The sequence below is a fragment of the Ambystoma mexicanum genome, chromosome 6q, assembly GCF_040938575.1.
Source record: "Ambystoma mexicanum isolate Mex_15411 chromosome 6q, UKY_AmexF1_1, whole genome shotgun sequence".
Classification (NCBI taxonomy): Eukaryota; Metazoa; Chordata; class Amphibia; order Caudata; family Ambystomatidae; genus Ambystoma; species Ambystoma mexicanum.
Window position 1 is genome coordinate 1,279,427,199 of NC_090937.1, and position 12,187 is coordinate 1,279,439,385.

The window sequence follows — 12,187 nt, forward strand, 5'->3', positions numbered from 1 at the left end:
TCACGGTGACTTTGCCAATAATGCCAGTAAAATTGCCCTGCCACTGTAAGAAACCATGTACATTTTTCTGTGCAAATGTATCCCCTCCCCACACAAGGAAACACATCATGCTGGCTTTGTCCATGATGGCAGTAAAAATGTCATCCCTCTGCAAATAAACATGTAGTCCCTCACCATACATGAACACTCTCATGATCAATTTTCCACTAATGCCAATCAAAATGTCATGCGACTATAAGGAATAATGTTCATATTGCCTGCACCAATGCCCCCCACAAACATACCCTCTTGTTGCCTTAGCCCATTTTGACAGTAAAAATGCAATTTCACTATGATAACCCATATTCAGACTGATGGCACCAGTGCAGCCCCAATGTAAGAACACTGTTTACTTTGCCCTTAATACCAATCCAAATGTCATGCCACTGCAAATGAAAACACTCATGTTTACTTTGTCCAAAATGCTAGTAAAATGACATGCCACTATGAGAAACCACCTTCAGATGGGGTAGACCAATGTATCAGTACCATTTAAGAACACCCATCGTGTTTGGTTTACTCAGAATGCTGATAAAAGAAAATCCTTGTCACTATAAAACACATCATCTCCATGCTGCCTGCAACAATGCAGGCCCACTCACATAACAACACTCATCATGTTGACTTTGTCCATGATGTTTACTTTGCTCACAATAATAGTAAAATGTCATGGCACTATAAAACACTATATCCATACTGGCTCAACCAATACATGCCCACCCACATAAGAACATTCATCATGTTGACTTTGCCCATGAGGCTTGTAGAAATGCCATGCAAATGTGAGAAACCATGCTCAGACTAACTACACCATTGTATCCCCCTCATGTAAGACCACCCATCATGTTTGCTTTGCTCATAACACCAGTAAAAATAAATGCCATTATAAAACACCATGTGCATCCTGCCTGCAATAATGCAGGCCCATCCACATAACAACACTCATCATGTTGACTTTGCCCATGATGTGAATAACAATGCCATGACACTGTCAAAAACCATTTACATATTGGCAGCACCAGTGTAGACTGACCACATGTAGGAACACTCATCATATTTGCTTTGCCCATAATACAATTTTAATACCACTGTAGCAAACCATATATATACTGGAAACACCAATGTAAGCCTATCTCACATTAGAAAGCTCATAATATTCCATTACACTGTAAGAAACCGTGTATATATTGCCCTCATCAATGTGGCCTGCCCCCACGTGTAGGAGTCATCATCATGATGGAATTGCCCATAATGCCAGTAAAAATTGCATGCCACTCTAAGAAAATGTGCATTTTGTCTGAACCACTGTAGGCCCTCCCCAGATAAGAACATGCGTCTTGTTTTGTTGGTCATGTTGACAGTGAAAAGGCCATGCCACAGTTAAAAACGATGTCCATAATGGCTGCACCAATGCACGCTCTTCCCACGTAAGAACACCCATCATGCTCGCTTTACTCTTACTGCCAATCAAAATGTCATGACACTGAAAGAAGCCCTGTTTATATTGCATGCAGAAATTATTCCGTGGGTCCCTCCAGCTCTGGCCACCCTTCACCTTCTTCTGCCTCTTTTGCCTCCATTCTCTCTCCCTCTGCACACATTTCTGTTGGGTGGTCACAGGATCCTTCAGATTATACTAGATTCTAGTTTTAAAAATAGATGCCATGACGCTTCTGCTTCTGAATTCAATACAATACAAGAACAATCCATTGGGTTCAATCCGTGCTAATTTAAAAGTTTTTAAGCACATGCATTAATCATAAGATATTTCATCATGCAAAACATGTCGGCAAAAAGAAAGAAGCAGCAACATTTTGGCAAAAAGAAAGGAGCAGCAAATCAGTTCCTTTCTAACAGATGATCTAATCTCTCTGTCCATACCAACAAATAATCAAAGACTCACAGGGTAATTCATAGAATTTCGCAGAAAAGTGTCGCAAGCGGCTGGCGCAGAGTGTCCGCGTGCGATTGTCTGCGCCAGGCACGTGCGCTAAAACCGATTTCCGCGCACAGCGTATTCATGGATTTTAGGCTCCCAAACCAGCCGTGGTGCAGAGTATCGCAGCGACCCTGCAGCAGCGCCAGTAACGCCCCCAAGAACGCCCTCGCGCAAGGAAAAGCCATCAAAATCGCTAAATCATCGCAAAGGGCTGCGCTAACCCTGGACCAGTTTACAGGGCTGCCAAACAAGGAACGCAAAGCGGGTAACGTGCATATCAGGGGTACGCGTGAAGTTATACACGCGATTAGCCAGGGTACGTGTATTTCAGGGGTGCGCGGGAAGTTCCACACGCGAATAGCCTGGGCGCGTGTATTACAGGGGTGCGCGGGAAGTTTTACACGCGATTTCAGCAGGGTACGTGTATTTCAGGGGTGCGCGGGAAGTTTAACACGCGATTTCAGCAGGGTACGTGTATTTCAGGGGTGCGCGGGAAGTTCCACACGCGATTAGGCTGGGTGGGTCCTCACAGGTGTTCCCTGTACACCCTCGACATCCGCTGCAGGCAGCCCACAAAACAGGGGACTACCCTGCACACCTGCCCATGTCCCCCTGCACCCCCACCCCCCAGCAGTGCAGGAGCACCCTCCACCAGGCCCCCACTCATGTCTCCCACCACCCCCACCCCCCAGCAGTGCAGGGGCAGCCTCCACCAGGCCCCCACTCATGTCTCCCACCACCCCCACCCCCCAGCCACCAGGGGCAGCCTCCACCAGGCCCCCTCTCATGTCTCCCACCACCCCCACCATCCAGGGGCATCCTCCACCAGGCCCCCACTCATGTCTCCCACCACCCCCACCCCCCACCATCCAGGGGCACCCTCCACCAGGCCCCCACTCATGTCTCCCACCACCCCCACCCCCCACCATCCAGGGTCACCCTCCACCAGGCCCCCACTCATGTCTCCCAGCGTGCTACGTGAATTTCAGGGGTGCGCGGGAAGTTACACACGCGAATAGCCTGGGCGCGTGTATTTCAGGGGTGCGCGGGAAGTTTTACACGCGATTTCAGCAGGGTACGTGTATTTCAGGGGTGTGCGGGAAGTTCCACACCTGAATAGCCGGGGCGCGTGTATTTCAGGGGTGCGCGGGAAGTTTAACACGCGATTTCAGCAGGGTACGTGTATTTCAGGGGTGCGCGGGAAGTTCCACACGCGATTAGGCTGGGTGGGTCCTCACAGGTGTTCCCTGTACACCCTCGACGGCCCCTGCAGGCAGCCCACAAAACAGGGGACTACCCTGCACACCTGCTCATGTCCCCCTGCACCCCCACCCCCCAGCAGTGCAGGGGCACCCTCCACCAGGCCCCCACTCATGTCTCCCACCACCCCCACCCCCCAGCAGTGCAGGGGCAGCCTCCACCAGGCCCCCACCCATGTCTCCCACCACCCCCACCCCCCAGCCACCAGGGGCAGCCTCCACCAGGCCCCCACTCATGTCTCCCACCACCCCCTCCCCCCACCATCCAGGGGCACCCTCCACCAGGCCCCCACTCATGTCTCCCGCCACCCCCACCCCCCACCATCCAGGGGCACCCTCCACCAGGCCCCCACTCATGTCTCCCACCACCCCCACCCTCCACCATCCAGGGTCACCCTCCACCAGGCCCCCACTCATGTCTCCCAGCGTGCTACGTGAATTTCAGGGGTGCGCGGGAAGTTACACACGCGAATAGCCTGGGCGCGTGTATTTCAGGGGTGCGCGGGAAGTTTTACACGCGATTTCAGCAGGGTACGTGTATTTCAGGGGTGCGCCGGAAGTTCCACACCCGAATAGCCGGGGCGCGTGTATTTCAGGGGTGCGCGGGAAGTTTAACACGCGATTTCAGCAGGGTACGTGTATTTCAGGGGTGCGCGGGAAGTTCCACACGCGATTAGGCTGGGTGGGTCCTCACAGGTGTTCCCTGTACACCCTCGACGGCCCCTGCAGGCAGCCCACAAAACAGGGGACTACCCTGCACACCTGCTCATGTCCCCCTGCACCCCCACCCCCAGCAGTGCAGGGGCACCCTCCACCAGGCCCCCACTCATGTCTCCCACCACCCCCACCCCCCAGCAGTGCAGGGGCAGCCTCCACCAGGCCCCCACCCATGTCTCCCACCACCCCCACCCCCCAGCCACCAGGGGCAGCCTCCACCAGGCCCCCACTCATGTCTCCCACCACCCCCACCCCCCACCATCCAGGGGCACCCTCCACCAGGCCCCCACTCATGTCTCCCACCACCCCCACCCCCCACCATCCAGGGTCACCCTCCACCAGGCCCCCACTCATGTCTCCCAGCGTGCTACGTGAATTTCAGGGGTGCGCGGGAAGTTCCACACGCGAATAGCCTGGGCGCGTGTATTTCAGGGGTGCGCGGGAAGTTTTACACGCGATTTCAGCAGGGTACGTGTATTTCAGGGGTGCGCGGGAAGTTCCACACCCGAATAGCCGGGGCGCGTGTATTTCAGGGGTGCGCGGGAAGTTTTACACGCGATTTCAGCAGGGTACGTGTATTTCAGGGGTGCGCGGGAAGTTCCACACGCGAATAGCCGGGGCGCGTGTATTTCAGGGGTTTGCGGGAAGTTCCACACGCGATTAGGCTGGGTGGGTCCTCACAGGTGTTCCCTGTACACCCTCGACGGCCCCTGCAGGCAGCCCACAAAACAGGGGACTACCCTGCACACCTGCTCATGTCCCCCTGCACCCCTACCCCCCAGCAGTGCAGGGGCAGCCTCCACCAGGCCCCCACCCATGTCTCCCACCACCCCCACCCCCCAGCCACCAGGGGCACCCTCCACCAGGCCCCCACTCATGTCTACCACCACCCCCACCCCCCAGCAGTGCAGGGGCACCCTCCACCAGGCCCCCACTCATGCCTACCCCCACCCCCACCCCCAGCAGTGCAGGGGCAGCAGGCAGTCAGGCAGCAGCAGATGGCAGGTGGGAGTGTGCTCGGGGCTCTGGGGGGCAGTAGTTCGGCCTTCCGGGCAAGAGCGTGGTATTTGTGGCCAGCTTGGTACGGAGTGATTTGGCACGTGAAAATCCTGCACGTCAGCGTGAAAACCCGAGGAAAGGCCCTTAGCGCGTAAGCGCTTCAGCACGCATACGCGATTCTATTGGACCAAAGGCCCTCAGCGCGTAAGCGCGTCTGTGACGTGACCCGCACGGGTGTTTGCCACACAGCACGTGATGACAGAGCACACGTGGAAAGACTGCACGTCAGAGTGTAATCGCTTGTGATTGGTGGAAATGGCCCTACACGCAGAAGTGACAAAGCGTGTAATTGGTGGAAATGGCCCTAGCGCGTACACGCCCCGTAACTGTATAAAAGGTAGCGTAGAACACCATTTCCTTGTACGTGCTTTTCGTGGAGAGCGAGTGGGTGAATTCTGTACTTCTTGTCGTTTCACAGGCGATTTACTTCACGGCGTTTCAAGTTCGTATTCCCTGTTACCTCTGACAGCTTTTTCTCTTTTTTCTCTTTTACTGGTTTACCTGGGCCTGTTCCCTCAAACAGTGTTCCCTTCTACTGTTGTCCTGTCTCCTCAGACAGCGTACAAATCTTCTTTTGGCGAGGGTGTTGCCAACCAAACGCGCTCGTTTTTCACGCTCTTTTACCTGGCAGACGGTGAGTCACGCATGTATCTAACATCTGTGCTTGCCCCGTGTGTAGCCTACCCCTTCAGAGGTCATTCTAGGCTGCGTGTGACACGCATACGTTCATTCTTGTGTTACTGGGTGCCACAGCGTAGTGCAGGTTTTTCTTTCTGCACACGTGGTCTAGGAGGGGTTGCGTGCACGTCATCTCCCTTTTTTGGGGCTCCTGTGCGTAGCGTGACCCGTCATCCTTCCCCAGGGGTTACAATCAGCCTTGCAAGAGCACTAGGGTACAATTACCATCTGGTACCCAACCCCTTTGACCCCCAATTGCCCAGGACAATATTCTACAGCCACTCCCATACGCACATTAACATCAGTGCCATGGCTGGGAGGCGAGGATTCCGTAAGGGTGGCAAAGGTGGAAGAGCCACAAGTGGTGGCCGTGGTGGATCCGGTAGGGGACGTGGTCGTTACTTGCAGGGTGAGCCTGTCCCCCCATGTGTGGAGGACCAGTCAAGGGCACCCATAATCGCCCCCCCCTCCTGTTGAGGCTGATGTGGCTGACACCATCCATGCTCAGCCCTTGTTGGACCAGCCCATTGTGGCACCAGACCTGGCTGACTCCATGGCTGACTTCCAGGTCAGCAGGCCTATGACACGTGCGCTGGTGCACGTTGATGTCACCATGCCACGTGCATCTGGGGCAGCAAGGTCATCTGCTGCACCAAGTAGGCAGGGCGGAGAGGCTGCAGGGGCAGCTGAGGCTCCATCCGCCCCAGCCCTCACACACCCAGCCCAGACAGTGTCGGTCCTAGTCCATGCTGCTGACATTCCCCCTGACACCATCACACTAGAGCCAATGCCTGCACCAACTCCCATGCTGAGTGTGCAATCCCACACTCCTGATACAGAGTCCACCAGGGCTCCTGCCCCTAGTGTCCAGAGCGGCGCAGGACACTCAGGATCACCACCACCTTCCAAGCGGAAGAGGAAGAGTGCTCGTCCGGCACAGGCTGATGCCCCAGACACGGCTACACAGTCCGGCCCATCCAGGAAGCCCAGCTTCACGGATGACCAACCGAATGCACTTGTCGAGTATGTGTCCGCACATGACAACGAGATGGTCATTGTTGCAGGATCCAAGACCACACCTGCACAACGCCAGGCACACTGGCAGACCGTTGCGGACATCGTAAGTGCCCTTGGAATCGTGAGGCGCACAGCCAATGATTGCTATAAGCGCTGGAATGACCTAAAGCGCAGGGCAAAGAGTAAGCTGGCCTCAAGTCATGCCGCAACTCTAGTGACTGGAGGTGGGTCTCCAGTAGTAGACATGGAACTCACTCCACATGAGTCAGTCGCTGGGACCTACGTCACGGAGGAACAGATCCAAGGCGTGGGGGATCTGGCTGATTACGAGGCATTGTCCGGTGAGTGCACATGCATGTGTGTGTCATCCATGTGCATGGTGTGTGTGAGGGCTTCTGTTTGTGTGACAGGTGAGAGTGTGTGCGCCTGAGTCGTATGGGTCAGCCATGTGCTTCATGCAATACATCCTGCGCAGCTGCATTTGGCCATAGCAGTATCCCTTCTGCCAACAGTAGACATCTAGCCCAACTGCACGCCAGTTGCCCTTGAAGTGTCACCTTGCCACAACATTGTTGCTTGATTTTTCATTGTTCATTTAGTCAGATTGTTTGCATTCCACCACTATTACTAGGCATGTCGCAGTCCTCTAGTCACATGTCTGACATGGCTATGGTAAAGTGGAGTGACTTTGTTACCTGGATATCATTTGTACAAACATGTCCCTGTGCAATTGCACCATTTCGGACTGGCAGCTCCACGTGAAGAATCTGACCTGTTTGAATTAGAAAAGCTATTACATGCGGGAACTGGACTGAATTAATAGGTGCTGCCCTCCTCTCCATCTTCACTCAATAGCAATGGTACATGCCATCTGTGTGATGGCATGTGTGTTTCACCTGCCAATCACAGGCCAATGTGTGATGCCACTGCCAGGCAGCATGCAGAAAATGTGTTCATCTTCCATCTTGGTGTCATCAGTGTGTGCCATTTGCCTGCCCTTCATACGCAGTGAGGGTGCATGCATGGGAGGGTTTTAGTCATGTGGGACATGTGTCAAACAAGTACTGATTCTCTTGCTTCTCAGCCCTCATTGTGTGCCATGGTGCTAATGCCTGTTTCCATTTATTTGTTTTAATGTCTTTGCAGGGGAAGACGCACCTGATACTGCTGGGGTTGTGGAGATGGTGCAGACCCAGGAGGGGTCAGAGGGCCGACCAACCACCAGTGAGGGACGTGGTGTGGTGGTGGGTGAGAACCCACAAGTGCTGCAGGTCCTGCTCTCAAGGGGTGTCTCTGGCTGCACCTCCCCCGAGCTGTACTCAGGTGTTGATTCGGATGAGACCTACGTGCCGTCGCAGGTGAGTGTTCCAGGGAGGGATTCTGTTCTGTCTCACCCACCTGCACCAGGGTCAGAACCCTCAATGGGGATGTCAGTGTTGGCAGGTACGCCTTTGGTGGTTACGGATGCAGGGTCACACTCCGCGACATCTGATCCTGTTCCTGGGCCAGCAGATCAGAGGGGGAATGCAGTCCTGCAGCCTCAGGCAGTGCCGGCACAGCAAGGCGCAGTTCGCCTTGCCCCAGACAGGTGTGGTGCCCGCCGACGTGGTGGCCGTACGCCACCTGGCAATACCGCATGGGAGCAATCCATTTACGGTATGGCAACCCAACAGGCAGCATCATCCGAGATGATGGCTCAGGCCATGGATAGGGTGGCCACTTCCATTGTCCCCCCTGAAAGGCTGATGGAGCGACTAGAGCAGGAAACCGACTCCATCTGCCAGTCACACAGGGAGGACATGTTGGGGTCCAACAGGGACAGGCGGGCGGCACTGGCGACTCTGCAGGAGGCCATCTCCATTGAGTCCCAGGGCCACAGGGAAGCCCTGAGGCAGGAACTCTTCACCTCAGGACGACTCTTGTTGAGCTTGAGGCTTCAACACACCAAAGGACAGAACAGCAGCTGGAGCGTCTCACCCGTACGCTCTCAGCTGAGATGCAGGCAACGAGGGCGGTGGTCCGGGCATCCCGTGAGTTGTTGCATGGGGACCTCCGCACACTCATCCTCCAGAACCAGACCTACCACACCCGCATGCTTGCAGCCATGGAGGAGCAGACTAGGGCCTTGCGTGGGCTGCCTCCCATAGTGCAACCACCTCCGGATGCAGCTGCACAGGGTGATAATAGCGACAGCAGTGATACTCCCACAATAGGGTAGCCGTGTGGGCCATGAGCCCATGGAGGTGTTTTTTTTCCCAGGATCCACGCAGGTGGGTTCTGGTGTGCATCCTGTCCTCGGACCTCCTGGGTGGCCTCCCCAACCCCCCCGGGCCCTTCAATGGCCATTTTTGATTTATTTTTATTTTTATTTTTATTTTTATTTCTTTTATTCCCTATTTTTTTAGGACGATTTGTTGGCTTCCGTGGTTCCTGTGGGCATACGCTGCATTGTGGCTGGGCACATGCAGGCTTGTAATGTATTTGGTTCAGATGCTTGGGTTTGAGTCACACACACCCCTCCTGCTTCCCGTTTCCATGGGCTTGCAAGGGGTGTGCCCAAGTGACAGTGAATTACACAGTGACGTTGGACTCCCATGAGCTGTGTGGGCAGTCTGTAGTCAATACTGTGTATACATTCCTAGTGCATATTGCTGTTGTGTTGTACACTGCATGTTGCATTGATGTGTAACTCATCTTCTGTGTCTACCTTCCAATTTGCAGGTCCCTTCCTCATGTCTACACAAGGACCTCTAGTCTGGAGATGTGGTCCATGTTGGCAGCAGTGCACCTACAACTCTACATGGCGCCAACACTGCACAGTTGGTAGTGGTGGGAGTGCAGGCATTTCCAGGTGGTGAGACTACTAATATTTTACATTAGTGATGTCATGTTAATGGTAGTACGTGCTCAAGCTTGTTGTTGGTCTGGCATTACTGTGAGGATTTCAGGTGTTGCAAGTATCTAATAGGGACACTGTACATTGTGACACTAGTGTCATGTTGTGTGGATTACTTTGTTTACCTGCAAATAGCATGACATGGCACGGTGTGTGGTGTGGCGGTGCTGGGGTTGGGTTGGCTGACATGGCACTGTCCTCTTGTTGCATTTTGCAAGTGGGTATTCATTTTAGCTGCTTGAATGTGCAACTTCACAAAACTGCATTGGTGGTGTCTGTGTGGGTAGGGATGCACACATTGTGACACTTCCAGGTGAACAATCTCAGGCTGATATGGTTTTCAGGGTTCTTTCTCCAGACATTCAGGCTCAGTGTCAGGTTGAGTCATCATTGATTGCCAGATGGAATGTGGCAGGGCAGTGTGCACTCCACAGGGGTGTGATTTCTATGTGAAGTAATTAGCCACTAGCTGTGTACGGGCTGACTCCCCCCGTGCCCTTTCCCCTCCCATGCGCAGCGGCTGTGCATGTGGTTGGGGATGGGGGGCACCACCATGTCCACCTCCAGGCCCCGGCGTGTTGCAACGTTGTGCAGGACACATGCTGCCACTATGATCCTGCACACTACTGGGGGAGCGTACAACAGCTGGCCGCCAGAACGGTCAAGGGAGCAAAAGCGTGACTTCAGCACTCCGAATGTGCGCTCCACTATGCCCCGGGTTGTAATGTGGCCTGCGTTATATCTTACCTGGGGTGGCGTGGTGGGGTTCCGAATTGGCGTCATCATGTGGGGGCTGAGAGGGTAGGCACTGTCCCCTGTGGAGGTGGTGATTGGTATCATTGGTGGGGTTGTGACCTTGCTCAGTATCTGACATGCATGCATGTGCAGTGGCATTCATACTCACCAAGCAGCCATGTATCGCCATGCCGCCCAGCTTCTAGGTCCCGGCTTAGGGTGGACATTCGGTAAATGAAGCTGTCGTGGGTGGACCCGGGATAGTTGGCATATACTGAGGTGATGATTCCCTTGGCATTACATACTACCTGCACGTTGATGGAATGCCAATGCTTGCGGTTCCTATAGATGTGCTCAGATGCCCTGGGGGGACGTAGAGCCACATGGGTGCAGTCGATGGCACCTAGCACTTTGGGGAATCGTGCCACAGCGTAGAAATCCAGGGCGGCAGCATGCCTTTCTGCAGGGGTTCTGGGCAGGTATATGTGCCTGCGGACTGATGGGCGTGCAGTGATGATGTTCAAGACCTGGTGTGGGCAGCGTGACTGGGTGGCCTGTGATACACCACCCACAATGGCACTTATCCGCTGAAATGATCCAGTGGCTAAGAAGTGCAGTACATTGAGGACCTTCTCCAGGGGGCTGAGTGCTTGGGAGCACAGGGTGGGTGATGTGAGGTCATCCTCCCACTCACTCACCAGGTCCAGTATGATGTGTGGTGGAAACCTGTACCTCCCATGCACCTGGTCATCAGGCATCCCGAAAAGGCTGGTTTTGGGTGTGAATATTCTGGCCCTGACTATCCTCCTCCTCCTCCTCCTTTGGTAGGCTACGCCCACTGCTGCTAGGAACGGTATGTTCATCCTGGGTCTGAGCTTGTTATTTTTTTAGCGTGCAAATTAATGCATCGCGCGTGTTGTAGGCGAGCGTGTGACCCGCGCACCCCTGAAATCCAGTACCCAGTCCAATAGCGTGTGGAAATTCCCGCGCACACCGGGATACAGGTGCGCTGACGTACTTGCGTGTGTAAGTGTCCGTGCACACCTGATATACACGTACATAGGACAATCACGTGTACGCGCACTTTTGTCCAATTACACGCGATGACACCCTGACGTGCTGTCCAATTACACGCAATGATACTCTGCCGTGCTGTCCAATTACACGCGATTACACTCTGACGTGCAGTCTTTCCACGTGTGCTCTGTCATCATGTGCTGTGTGGGAAACACCCGTGCGGGTCACGTCACAGACGCGCTTACGCGCTGAGGGCCTTTGGTCCAATAGATTTGCGTATGCGTGCTGACGCACTTACGCGCTAAGGGCCTTTCCTCGGTTTTCACGCTGACGTGCAGGATTTTCACGTGCCAAATCACTCCGTACCAAGCTGGCCACGCGTAAGCACACGGAAGACCACGCTCCTGCCCAGAAGGCCGGACTACTGCCCCCCAGAGCCCCGAGCACGCTCCCACCTGCCACCTGCTGCTGCCTGACTGCCTGCTGCCCACGTGCACTGCCATTTGCTGCCTGCACATCAGCCAGGGGTGCTGTTGCTGTGACCACCCCTGCTGGAACCGAAGACTCCCGACTGGAATTCCATCGCTCCACAGCCCAGCCCCAGGACCCAGTTGCCCACCCACTCCTGCCTCTGGGGTTGTCATGTCGGGGCAAACACCATCTGTGACCACTGACAACCCCCGGCCAGAGAGGCAGAGGGGCACCAGCTTCAGTGCCACCGAAGTTGGTGTCCTGGTGGAGCAAGTCCTGGGGCAGTATGATGCCCTCTTCGGAAGTTCCCGCGGCGACAAGGAAGGACGGACTCGGATCTGGACTGACATCGTGACTGCC